Source organism: Musca domestica, unplaced genomic scaffold (assembly GCF_030504385.1).
Source record: "Musca domestica strain aabys unplaced genomic scaffold, Musca_domestica.polishedcontigs.V.1.1 45, whole genome shotgun sequence".
Classification (NCBI taxonomy): Eukaryota; Metazoa; Arthropoda; class Insecta; order Diptera; family Muscidae; genus Musca; species Musca domestica.
This window is the reverse complement of record NW_026712335.1, coordinates 1,225,682-1,239,938: the sequence shown is the minus strand read 5'-3', so window position 1 is coordinate 1,239,938 and position 14,257 is coordinate 1,225,682. Positions and strand designations below refer to the sequence as shown.

At 36.5% G+C, this 14,257-nt stretch overlaps 1 protein-coding gene across 4 annotated transcripts in view; it reads right to left on the bottom strand.

Annotated features, from left to right (window-relative positions):
* The window catches only part of LOC101896605 (uncharacterized), a 193,609-nt gene extending 180,073 nt beyond the window's left edge, over window positions 1–13,536 (bottom strand). For 2 of the 4 annotated variants that reach the window (XM_059127453.1, XM_059127456.1), the window contains exon 1: window positions 12,397–13,536. The gene's annotated coding sequence lies outside the window, so the exon portion shown is untranslated. The remainder of the gene's footprint in view (window positions 1–12,396) is intronic. The other 2 variants (XM_059127454.1, XM_059127455.1) reach the window with 2 other exon arrangements.
* Window positions 13,537–14,257: the final 721 nt, after the last annotated feature.

Genomic DNA, 14,257 nt, shown 5'->3' with positions numbered 1-14,257 from the left:
GAGTTCGAGTCCACCCCTTCTGGTACACCCCGCCCCCCATAAAACGTCAAAATTTTCAAAAAAGTATTTTACTGCACAGAAAGGGAAAGGATAATCCGATTTTGCTTCAACTTTGCAAATCCTAATATTTGCATCAGTGCTATGTCAGGTGCGAAAATGGACAATATCGGTAAACTCCATCAAGTACCTCTCCCACAAAGGGTCAACATTTTGAATAATTATAACTCTTATAAAATGTGAAGTAAGAGTCCGATTGTCTTCAAATTACACGCATCAAAATATTTTTATTTACCCAAGGTCTGGCGCGAAGATGGAATATATCGGTCCAGTCCTTCTGGTGCATCCCCCCACAAAAGGGTCAACACTTCATAAAACGCGAAATTGATACCCGATTGCATTCAGACTTGGCACATCGCAATATTTCTATCAACACGAGATATGTTATGAAAATGTTAGAGATCGGACCATTGCTTCTGGCACCTCTGCCACAAAGGGTCAATGCTTTGGATAACCAAAACGATTGTAAAATCCAAAATAAGCATCCGCTTCTCTTCAAATTTAACATATCCTATTATTTCGACTAATGCTGTGAAAATGGGATATATCGGTCCTCTCCTTCTGGCACCTCTGAAGGTCATAAAACACGAAATTAACATTAGATTTCATTCAGACTTGGTACATCTCAATATTTCCATCAACACAAGATCTGTTATATTCCTTGTGGTACCTCCCTCACAAAGAGGCAAAGTTTTGAAAAACAAATAAGAAAGCGAAATAAGCATCCAACTCTCTCCAAAATTTCAAACATACAAACGTTTTTGCTAACACAAGATATGTTGTGAAGATGATATATATCTGCGAACCCCTTCTGTTACCTCTACAACAAAGGATTACCATTTTTTAATACATATCAGTCATAACTTGTTAAACAAGTCAGCGATTTTTTACAACTTGCTACATCTAAATATTCTTTTATCAGAAACCTGAAATGAATATGGAATTTATGATTTCGCATAAAGTTGGAGGTAAATGTCTGATTTTATTGTATTTTTTATCTGTATTAGATGAATTATGAAAATGGAATATTTCGATAGTTTGTATCTGGTACCTCAGACACATTTAAAAATGTTCTTAAATAATATCTCATAAAAAGTGAAGGAAGTAACCAATATATTCCAAACCTGTAACACTTATATTTATTATTTATATCATATAGGTCCGATACGAACTGGTTAAAATTTTGATTTTTAAGAATATTTTTGTTCAAGGACTATTAAATCCACAACCTAGCTTCTTTTTTAAGAATATATATTTAACGACCATCAACGCCACAAATCAGTCTTGAGTTGTAGTAAACAAATGGAATAGGGACACATGTCACCAGCGAGTTCTATTCCCTTTTGTTCAGTAGCTCACCTTCTAAAAATATGGCATAGCAGATTTTCGTGTAGCTTACCTTAAGGTTCGTTTAACATTTATGTCATTTGCGTACTTGATATTCTAGAATTTTTTTTGAGTTTTGCATTTTTTTCCTTCCAATGGGCTATATCTAACTCACGAGGTTTCATTAATCATTATTAATTTTTTTGCAAAAACCAAAAAAAAAATATTTTAAATTCACATCAAAAAATGTTTACCAAATTTATTTTCTTTATTTCGGAATCAAGATGACAACATTTTCAAATGTGAAATATTGTCACATAATAGATTTTCAGTATTGTTTTACAGTTTTATTTACAAAAATTTGGTTATTTTACAAATATAGACGTTGGGACAGTTTGGACATCGAACACTCATTAGTTTGTGTTTTGGGGGTGTTCATATGGATGACTCAAAATTTCTTTAAATGGTCACCTATTGAATGTTTAAGGTTTATTAACCCCAGCCTCGTTGAAGCGGTAATTTGTCCGGCACTTAAACGTGAATGATGTCAAAATAAATTGTTTTGGTGGTGTTCGCATTAATGCTATACTATTTCCTATTTTTGTTTTCGCTCAACTTCGGTTTTTTTGAACACTTAAAATTTTTATGACCACACAACGAGCATCGAGTGCTCATAAAAATATACATTGTGTAGAAGCCATGCCATCTTTGGTTAATGGTGATTGTAAATATTTAATAATTCTTTACTTTTTTTGGGGGGGATTTTTATAGACCAGAAATATTTTTTGACACTTCACCAAACATTTTGAGATGTTAAAGAACTTACGGAATTTATGATGCTTCCTCATTAAGTAATTTGCTCGTCATACATAATTTTTCGAGGGTCATTTGATTTTGCCGCAGTTAATTGAATACTCAACTCTGATAAAACTGTGCAACACAAAAAATAATTACTTTTCTGTGAGAAAGTCCACAGATTTTCAAAGAGAAAATCAAGAAATTTTCTATCAGAAAATCAAGAGATTTCTATGAGAAAATCTATGGATTTTCTCTGAGAAAATCAAGAGATTTTCTATGAGGAAATCAAAAGAAATCAATATGCAGGGTGAGACAAAAAAGTCAAACGCCATAATTTTGACATTTTTTTAATTTCATTGAATGAAAGCAAAAAATGTCGGAAATAACATCAAAATTTTAGAATAAGTTTAGATTTGTTCGAATTGGTCAACTTTGGCACGAATTATGCCCTTCAAACGGCTAATGACACCATCACACGCTGCCCGAATTTTGCTCTGCGGTATTTTGCTCCATTCCCGGTGAAGCGCTTGCTTGAGGTGATCGACACTTTTGTATTTTTTACCTTGCATTCCACAATACTCCAGACACAATAGTCCAATGCAATGGTATCCGGAGATTTTGGTGGCCATTGTGAGCTAGAAATGAGGCGAGGAACGTCATTTTGTAATCATTCTTGGGTGGCGCGATCTGAGTGCGATGGTGCTGAGTCCCGTTGGAATGTCCAAGGTCTGCGGCCAAAGAATATTCGGCATTTTATTTTATTTTTTTTTTGATTAATCGATTAATACTAGCGGAGAGCGACCATCGGCTGTTATGGCGGCCCACACCATCACCATGGCCGGCGCTTGAGTTCTGGTGACCAACCGAAGGTGCACATTTTCAGCTGACCTCTTTGGCAAGTAACCACCATCATTTTGATTGTTTACAAACAGCTGGACAACGAATGTTTTCTCATCGGAGAAAACCAAATTCGGCAGTTCACCACTTTCGGCCAAGCGAAGCAATTTTTTAGCTTTTGAGTCTTTTTTTTCTGTTGCGGTGTAAGTTCTTGCACTTTTTGGACTTTACCCCGAGCTCATTTTTTTAATATTTGTCGAATGGAATATTACAATATTTTCAGCTCACTAGCCATTTTTCGGCCACTGCAATGCGGATTTCAATCGAGTCGTTTCTTTACTTTCCGAACCATTTCTGCTGATGTTGCGGTTTTCTTCCATCCACTTCCTTGACGTCGGACTACGCTATCAGCGTAACGAGCGATGGTACGAGACACAAAATATTTATTCACATTTAAATGCTGGGGTGCTCTAACGATAGCCACTTGTGGCTTTCCAGTCAAATATAAAGAAATCACACTATCACGCTTGAATTCCATCACGAATAACTTTTTTTTTCTGGAAAATTCACACCAAAATGCTTTTGTACGTTTGTTAACAAATAATGAGCTGTCACCGGAAAAATTTTAAAAGCTGTCGAATGAGTGGCTTAGAAATGACAGTAGTCTGAAGTTGGTTGCAGTTTTTTCATCTCACCCTATATTTTATAGGAAAACTCAATGAATTTTAAGTGTGCCATTAGATTTCACAGCCCCTTTAGGCAATTAAACAGCCCTCGTTTTTTGACAGCCGTCGAACAGTAGTGTGCCATTCAACTTTATGACGGCTGCCAGAGTGAAGTGTTTCGCTAAAAGCTCAAGTGTCGTTCTTCGGCATGCGGGATTGTTTTTTGCGTAGCTAGCCTTACTATTGCGGTTAAATCGTTTGAATTTACGCTTGTTATTTTCGGTCTTCTTGTACAATTTTTTTTTTTTTTTTGGAATCGGACTTCTTTTTCTTCTCGTATATACCACAAAACGAATCTGCTTCTGTTTTATGTGCCAGCCAAGTGTGAAGTTATGTTTGAGTTTCCGACAGCGTTACTCTGGTTTTTATTACTTTTCGCCGGCGACACCAGATCTGCGTTGTTAATGTATGCATCGGTTGGTTGGTCGGTTGCTTGGCTGGCTGGCTAGGTGACCTTCACAACATTTGAATTTCCTCCAGCAAAAGCACAAGAAATTATTTGGTTTCTAGAGTCTACACCTTTTTGGCCACAGACTCACACGCACACATACACACACACACACACTCTTCGTTAGGCAAAGGCGTCTTTAAGCCGACGCCGACATATTTGGAGAAGCTGCTTTTTAAGTGAGAACACCTTTTATGCAAATCCGTTGTATGCGGGTGTATTCTATGGAAATGTATAAATCTTTCAGATGAACTTATTAAGTTGGTATAAGTGTTGCTTTGCTAGGAGAATCTTAACCGGTGGAATTCAATATTGATTTCAGTATGGTGTTGAAACAAAAAAACGACATGCAAACAAATGAAATTAATGAGTCTTTGATATTAGTTTGAAAAGGTCAAGTTTTACTTCAGAGATTTGCACTGAAATCTTGTGTTTTTCTCAAGGAAATGTCATTGGAATTTCGAAAAGCAGTCTATAGAAATTAACATGCGAAAATATTTTTATTGGTGGCAGAGGGTGTATGGTTGGATATAATGCATTTATTTTATGCGCCATTAGTCATCAAGGTTGGTTTTAAAGATCTACGTTTGAGCGAAAATGTCAAGGCTTTCGGCGAGTGGAACAAGGCGTGGAGAAAATTGTAAAAGACAATTTTTTACAGTATGAGAAAATTGGAGGCTATATGTTAGAGAGTGTAATGACTGCAGAAACGTTGAAAGGCCTCCTATACATGACAGGTTATATACAATATCACTATGTACAAGTTTGCCCATATTCGACGGACCCATCTGGTAACGCCATAACTTTTGACAGAGATATCACATCGCTTAATGACGTACCGCGTTAGAAGCATCAGTCTAAGCAGATTTTTACCATGAACCAATACACGTCAGCGCTCTGAAATAGTTGAAATTTACATTCAACAGAAGAAGTCAATTGTGAAAACTCAACGTGCTTTTAAAACATTAAAAAATGTGAGAAGTGCGCCTTCTAAGAACACCATTAAGTGTTTTTGCGAAAAATTTTCGACTGGTAAGGCTCTTTTTAATCCGAAGAGGCCATATAAAAGTCGACCAAGGCGATCGGCCGAGAATATCGCTGCCGTACGAGCCAGTGTTTAGGGGTCCCCAAGAACATCCCAAAAACGCCGTCCTCAGCAGTTGGGCATGGCTCGGTCCACTTTACAACGGATTATTCGCATTGATTTGCATTTGTTTCCGTACAAAATTCAATTGACGCAAAGAATGTTGCCTGCGGACAAGCGTCGTCGATTGGAATGGGCCCAAAGAGTCATGGGTCCGTCGAATATGGGAAACCCTGTAATGCCGATGAAAAAATTGGGATGTAATGTTTAGGAACAATCGAACATTTATTTTCAATTTTTTTAAATAATTGTTTATTAATATTTTAACTTTTGTGGGGGGATACCAGAAGGAGGGAACCAATAAATTCCATGCTCACATCAGGTCTCTGATTGAAAGTTATGAGACATATACAGGGTGAGATATAAAAAAAAACTTTAAATGAAAGCAAAAAATGTCGGAAATAGCATACTATTTTAGAATAAGTTTAGATTTGTTCGAATTGGTCACCTTAGGCACGAATTATGGCCTTCAAACGGCCAATGAAACCGTCACACGCTGCCCGAATGTTGTTTTTCGGTATTTTAGCCCATTCCCGGCGAAGCGCTTGCTTGGGGTGATCGACACTTTGGTATTTTTTGGGGCCAACCTTGCTTTCCAAATACTCCAGACACAATAGTCGAACGGATTGATATCCGGAGATTTTGGTGGCCATTATGCGCTGGAAATGAAGCGAGGAACCTCATTTTGTAACCATTCTTGGGTGGCTCATTTTGTAACCATTCTTGGTGAGTCCTGTTGAAATGTCTAAGGTGTGCTACCAAAATGTTTGCGTGCTCAAGGCCTTAATACACCCTCCAGAATATTTTTCGATAAAATTCGACATTTATTCTGATGCCACGGTCGATTAATACGAGCGTAGAGTGACCATCGGCTGTTATGGCGGCTCACACCATCACCATGGCCGGCGCTTGAGTTCTGGTGGCCAACCGAAGGTGCACATTTTCTGCTGACCTCTTTGGTAAGGAAAACGATCATTTTATTTCTTTACCAACTGCTGGGCAGCGAATGTTTCCTTATAATTTCTTCAAATTCGTCAGTTCACCACTTTCGGCCAAGCGAAGCAACTCTTTAGCTCTTTTGAGTTTATTTTCTTTCTGTTGCGGTGTAAGTTCTTGCACTTTTTGAAATTTCAGTGGCTTTACCCCGAGCTCATTTTTCAATATTTGTCGAATGGAGTATGTTCAACTTACGAGCCATTTTTCGGCCACTGCGACGTGGGTTTCGATCAAGTTATTTCCTTACTTTTCGAACCATTTCTTATGATGTTTCTGTTTTCTTCCGTCCACTTCCTTGACGTCGGGCTACGCTACCAGTATCAGTATCGCAGTAACGAGCCATGCTGCGAGACACAAAAGATGTATTCGCATTTAAATGCTGGAGTGCTCTAACCATAGCCACTTGTGGTTTTCCAGCCAAATATAAAGAAATCACACTATCACGCTTGGATTCCATCACGAAAAACTTTTTTTCTGGAAAATTCTCAGCAAAATGCTTTTGAACGTTTGTAAACAATATAATGAGCTGTCACTGGAATAATTTTAACAACTGTCGGACAATTGCCTTAGAAATGACAGCAGTCTGGATTTGGTTGCAGTTTTTTCATCTCAACCTGTTCCTGACGTGTAAGTAAGATTTAGGCTATTGACGTCTTCTAGGACCTACAGTAGTATTTTATGGAAAATAATTTTTTGGAATATTTTGACTTGCTACGATCCTTTTTAAAGAAGTTTTAGCCATATTTTGAAAAAAGGACCAAAAAGACACCTTTTGTTGGCTTGCTTGAGGGTTAACATTTTTCACCAAAAAACTCTTTTTTGTTTGCAATATTGCCCAAATCATCAACATGTTCTAAAATCAACATATTCCGAGGGATTTTAAGCCAAACATTTCGAAAAAAATGTAGAAGAGTGCGGAACTTGCCACCTCTTGTTAAATTACTTTGCGATGTAAAATTTTTAAACGCCGATACACGTGTATACTTTTTTTGATTCTACTTTCATAATCTGCTAGATTACCCCTGTGAATATTTTTGGTAGAAGAATTAGAAGAATTGCTGTCTTAAAATTATTTTTTCTTTGTTGAACTTCTATAGGGACTATTATTTAAACGAAAGTATCTTAGAAGGTCAAAACGAAGTCTTTTGCTTCTGAGAAATGTCTTTCTGTATTTTTTTTAACTTTTTCCAAAAGTATATTTATAACAAACCTCACATCTGTTCCTCACTCATTAATTCTGGAATATTGAAATGGCATTTAAGCGAAACACACACATCGCCACACACATATACATTGAACAATGGGTAATATGTATCACCATAACTAATGTCTGAATCTAATTTTCTTGCATACCAGTTTCGGATTAATCTAACCAAAAATTCAGCCAACAATTGAGAATTATGGCAAGATCTGAGACCCAGCAAACAGCCAACACAAAAAGAAAAAAAAAACAAAACTGAAATAAAATAAATATTTATGATGCCAAAACTTGATATAAGTCCACAGACACAAATGTACGCACAGAAAATAACTACATACATACATAGATTAGAATATACAGATTTGTTGAGAAGCCCCCACAATGAGAATGAGACACACAAAAAAAAAGAACTACACACACACGCACACACATTAACATTGCAAACTACAAGGTAAGTTGTTAAGCTTTGACTTTGAGATTTACGTTTATAGTGGGGCCGCAGAACGCCTTCGAACTCCAACTCAGTCTCGGATATTTAGACAAAAGAAACAAGCCAGAGCCAAAAGCAACAGCAACAACAATAACAATTACTACAACGATGACGATGACGACGACAAGAGCATTAGCAAATCCCATATGAAGTAGAATGAAACTATTTTTGTGTGTGTGTGTTTTTTGTACATATTTCTTCTATATTTCTTCATATTTCTCTTATAAGCAAAACAAGCAGTTTTTTTGTAGCAACAGCAGCTGAGATTAGATCAGCCATAACGAGATGATATAATACCACACACACACACAAACACACGCTCACTCACAAACATAGGTAATGCCAAGCAAAGCAAATAAGCCAACAGACATACCGAGAGACAGACACGTGAATATAGTACGAGTATTGATTTAAATTGATATGAAAGTTAATAAGAGAGAAAAAATAAAAATAAAATAATAAGAAAATAAATAAACAAAAATTCCTAAATTGGGGAAATAATGAAGGGGGAACCATTTAATATTTAAATTCGGAATCGATGTACGAAAATGTGTACGTTGTATGTCAGCTGTAATGGTATTATCGACTAATTAAATCAAACTTCGGATTATTTTTGTGGGATTTTTGAAGGCTATGATTTTGGAAGAAGAATACTCAATGCTGTTTTCTATGAAGAGGCCACCTCCTAATCTTCTATGAAAAGACCAACTACTAATTTTCTAGAAGAAGAACAAACACTGATCGTCTAGGAGATGGCTGGTCTTCTATGAGAAGACCAACAACTAATATTCTAGGAAAAGACCAAGACAAGTAGATGGCCTTCTCTTCTCATGAGAAGACCATCTACTGGTCTTCTATAAGAGTGCTATCTTCTATGAGAAGGCCACACACTTGTCTTCTATGAGAAGACCATCTACTGGTCTTCTATGAGACTTGTCCTCTAGGAGAAGATCAACTACTGGTCTACTAGGAGATGGCCAACTGCTGGACCTTCTATAAGAAGGCCAACTACTGGACAAGTTAAAATTATCAGTCGGTATTACCGACAGATATATACCCACAGCCTATTTTCGATTATTTAAATATATTTTGACTAATGTTACGATTATTCAAACGTTTGAGCCTCCGAAGGAATGGGCCAATATTGTCAATTTCGTATCGGACCCAAAAATATGATATAAATATTGTGACGTTCCCGGTATGGATTATATCGATTTACCCCTTCACTTTATATAATAATTTTACATCTTTAGAAAATGTTAAAATATGCGTGATGTTCCAGATAGAGTCTACCGAAATATTCCATTTTTATACTTCATCTAATACAAATATAAAAAGTATTGAGCGAAATATTGGGCAAAAATTACAAGAAAGGATATTTATGTCCAATTTTATGCGAAATAAATTCCGATAATTTTCATATTCATATTAGGCTTCTTATTGAGAGAAATATTTGGGCATAGCAAGTTGAAAAGAATCGCTGAATTGTTTCGCATGTTATGACAGATAGAAGTATTGAAAATTCTGATCTTTTGTGAGTGAGGTACCAGAAGGGATTCGCAGATATATATCATCTGCACAACAGATATTGGGTTAGCAAAGATGTTTGTATGTGTGAAATTTGAAGAGTGTTGAATGCTTATTTCGCTTTCTTTGTTTTTCAAAATCTTATGTGGGGGATCCGTATGTGGGGCAGGTAGCAAAAGAAATGGTCCGATCTCTACCATCTATATAACTGATCTTGTGTTGATGGAAATATTGAGATGTACCAAGTCTTGAATGGAATCGGGTGTTAATATGGCTTTTAATGAGCTTCATGGATATTAACATTTTTGGGCCTATGTGGGGGAGGTACCAGAAGCAGTGGATCCCATCTTCGAGACAAATCTTTTGTTAGTGGAAATAATGAGATGTGTGAAATATAAAGATAACCCCTTGCTTATTTCAGATTTTATAAATGTTTTGGTTATTTCAAACTTTGACCCTTTGTGGGGGACGTAGCAGGAGGAATTGTCCGATCTCTACCGTTTTTTAACAGATCCTGCCTTGATAGAAAAAATCAGATGTGCCCAGTCTAAATGGAATCGGATGTTAATTTCGCGTTTTATGAGGTTCATGGATATTCAAAATTTTGACCTTTTGTGGGGGAGGTACCAAAGGGAGTGGACCGATACATTCCATCTTAACACCAGGTCTAGGGTTAATAAAATTATTGGGATGTGTGAAATTTAAAGACTATCGGACTCTTACATCACATTTTATAAGAGTCGTAATTATTCAAAAATGTGACTCTTTGTGGGGGAGTTATTTGATAGACTGGACCTATATTGTCCGTTTTCGCACCTAACGACGCAAATATTAGGATTTGCAAAGTTGAAGGAAAATCGGATTGTCGTTCCTCTTTATGTGCAGAAAATATATTTTTTGAAAATATCGACCTTTTTTGGGGGAGGTACCAGAAAGGAGTGGACAGATATTGCCCATCGCCGAATTAGATCTAATCTCGACAAAAATATTACGATGTACCAAGTTTGAAACTCCCTTCGGATACTCCCTTCGAGTGCTATCGTACCAACCAGCCACAAAGACAGACGGACGGACGTACGGACGGACATCGCTAGATCAACTCCAAATGTACTGAAACGGATTTGGTCCAAAGAGATCTAGGGTCTGAAACCGTTATTTTGACTAGGCACGTTTTGCCGTATCAAATGATATATACCCTCTCTAAAAAATGATGATTCTTTCTTGAGGAGGGCAATTGATTGGGTGGACCGACATTGTCCACTTTCGCATCTGACCTAGAATTGATGCAAATATTAGGATTCGCAAAGTTGGAGCAAAATTAGATTATTTTTTCACTTTCTGTGCAGAAAATATATTTTTTGATTTTTGAAGATTTCGACCTTTTTTGGGGGAAGGACCCGGAAGGCGTGGGCCGATATTGCCCACCTCCGAACTCGATCTAAGTTTGATATCAATATGACGATGTACTAAGTTTGGACAAACTAGGGTACTTCCTTTGAGAGTTATCGTGCTCACCAGCCAGACAGACGGACGGGCGGACGGACATCGCTAGATCGACTTCAAATGTCCTGAAAGACTACTAGGGCCTAAAGGTTTTCGATGAGGAACGTTCTGACCGTATCAAATGATATATGTCTTCTCTAACCATATGGTTGAGGGTATAATGAATGTTGTCGCATAGTGTATTTTTTTCGATGTTCGGAAGGCTTTATCCCAGGAAATTTTAGATCGTCTTCTGCAAAATTACTGTTTCGAGACCAGTGCTGAACAGAAAGTTTAAAAGATACCTGAAAGAATGGGACGTACACAACTGAATTCGCAAGTCAGAGGATTTCCTCTCCAATTTCAGCTATTTTGTTATTTTTTATACCCTCTACCATACCATGGAGGGTATATAAACTTATACACTACGTTTTCAACTCCACGAATTTTGCAACTTTCTGTGTGTCTGTCTGTTGTAATCACACTATCTTGGGAAAGAATTGAGATTGAAGGTTAACTTTTGTGTTTTGCCAGTAGGCAGGTTAAGTTCGTAAATGGGCCATGTCAATACACGTTTTCACATAGCCTCTATATATCGGTACATCCCAATATTCGGTATTTTTACGATTTTAGCTATATTTTGTACCGAAATTAATTAAAATTCCGTATTTGAAGTTCGTAATAGGTACTACAGTGTATGATAAAAAAATCGCCTATGCATTTCCACCTCTTGCCCCCATATAATGATACCTCCTAATATTCGGTATTTTGATGATTTTAGCGACATTATTAACCGGAATGATGCTAAATTTCATAGTGGAAGTTCGTAGTGGGAACCACAGCCTATGACTAAAAATTGCCTATGCAGGTCCAGGTCTTCGTATAGCCCACAAATAATGATAACTCCCGATATTCGGTATTTTGATGATTTTAGAGTCATTATTTGTCGGAATTGTTTGTTTGTATTTGAAGTTCGCAATCAGTACTTCAGCCTATGATAAACCACTACTTATGAAGGTTTCCTTGGAGAAGTATTTTTCTATGGATTTTTTTTTTAATTTTTTAAGTTCCTTTAAAATGGTGAAGAGTATTAAAAGTTAGACCCGGCCGAACTTAGCTGTTATTTTACTTGTTTAATTTGATGATCGATCTTTTTCGAATACACCTTTTTATGGAATAAAGTCAATTGTTAAACATTGAAAATTATATTCGAAAATAATAGTGACTTATGAAAAATTCCATAATTTATCTGTAATGTATACAACATGTACGTGTATTGGTGTATCTTAATAAATAAACAAAACAAAAATATGCAATTGAGGAAAACTTTTTCCTCGTAACAATCCCCAAATTTGGATAACTTACCTGTAGCAAGAAATGCACAAGACAATCCAAAAACGTGTGGCGGCCAATGAAATTCCTTTTTGCCAAATGTGGAGAAAACTAGTTTATGAACTGCTTTTCAATGGGGAGTTGTTACAGAGTCGGCACAAAAATGCAGCGGAGTAATTTTTTGACCATAAAACTGTTTAAATTGAATTAATAACATAGAGGAGATTTTATTTTCTTTTCCTTTTCTTTTTAAAGTTGTTGTGCAATTTAGAAACTTTTTTTCGTTATCGGTAGATATTTTGCAATTTTTTTGGTGTTTCTTTCTTTTCTCTTCTTTTTTTGCCTACTTAAGTTTAACACTCACGTAATTCGTTTTAAAATAACACAACAATAACAACAGCGCTGAAAACAACATCAAATTTTATTAATCCTCTTTGCTTCTGACCAAAAATAAAACGACAGCAGCAGCAACAACAACAATGCCAATGGTTAAGAAGTAGCCAGGTAAAATAACACAATAACAACAACACTTTGGCGTTTACGGATCGATTGAATGAGCGACGAATAATTACAAAAACAACGGCAGCAACAAAACAAAAAAAACGCATTAAAACAATTTTTTTTTCAAGTTGCCAAGACTTTGAGCAATTCCAATAGACCTTATTTTCTTGGTTGTTATTTCTTCTTCTTCTTTTTCTACTCTCGATACTCCTCTTCACTTTTGTAACTGCTTCTATTTTTGCTCGAATTGTTTCGTCTTCTATGTTATTCACTTGAATACTTTTGATTTTTGTGTGTTATTTTTTAGGCCGATATATATTTTTTTCAGATTCCGAATAATCTTCAATAACAACAGCACGGTTACCAAACACTAACAACAACGCAAATGATCATCAAGACCAATAACGACGATGATGATGACGATGTTGATTATGAGGATGACGGCAACGAAACCTGATTTGTTGTTTTTGCAAATGGAAAACACACTCAAGCAACAACAACACAAATAACAACAACGTCGACGGCCAACTGCATCAAAACACTTCAAACACACAATTGAATACAATTAACGCCTTCGTTCGTTCGCTTGGTTTTATGTTCAACACCGTTTTCGTTATTCCGTAACACGTTCTCGCTCACGTTCAAACCCGACGAGTTAAGATTGCATACTAACTTGGCTTAAAGCGATCTCCACAGTGACTTGTTTAATAACGACACGATTTGTTGGCTTTACTCTTCGCTTTGAGATGATGCCAGCTTGGGTGTGTGCGCGTGTGTGTTAAACTTGGTTTACCAAAAACCGCAATGAGTGGGAGAGTGAGTTGCATGAAGAGAGCGACGATTGGAGAGTGAGAGAATAAAAACAGAGGTGTGCACAGCGATGCCAACTTAGTGCTTTTCGCGCTATTTATGGTGCTTTTTAGACCCCCCAAAACACCAAAATAGTAGGCATAGCGCGAAACGAAAAAAAAAGCACTGTACGTACGCTTTTCATCTTTTCTTTTGGTGCTTTTAGCGGGTTTTAGATTTTAAAATGTGTCAATGTTTATACATTCGAATATTTCGATAGTATGACATCTACTTATCGCAAGTTCTTTACTGCAAATGCTTTACGTGTCTTTCATTCCTGTCATTGAAGTTCTTTTGTTTACATGTAACTCTTTTTTAATAAACTAAAATAAAACGAAGAATTTTGTGTATTATAAACCAATTGAAGGAAAAGTGAAATGAACGAGAAACAAGTTAAAAAGCAGTAAGTTCGACCGGGCCGAACTTTGAATACCCTCCACCATTTGGAACGAATTTGGAAACTTTCAAAAAATAAAATCCTTAAAAATTCTGTATAAATTTTAAAAATACCGAATATAGGCATTGTTTGTCATAAGCCATTACC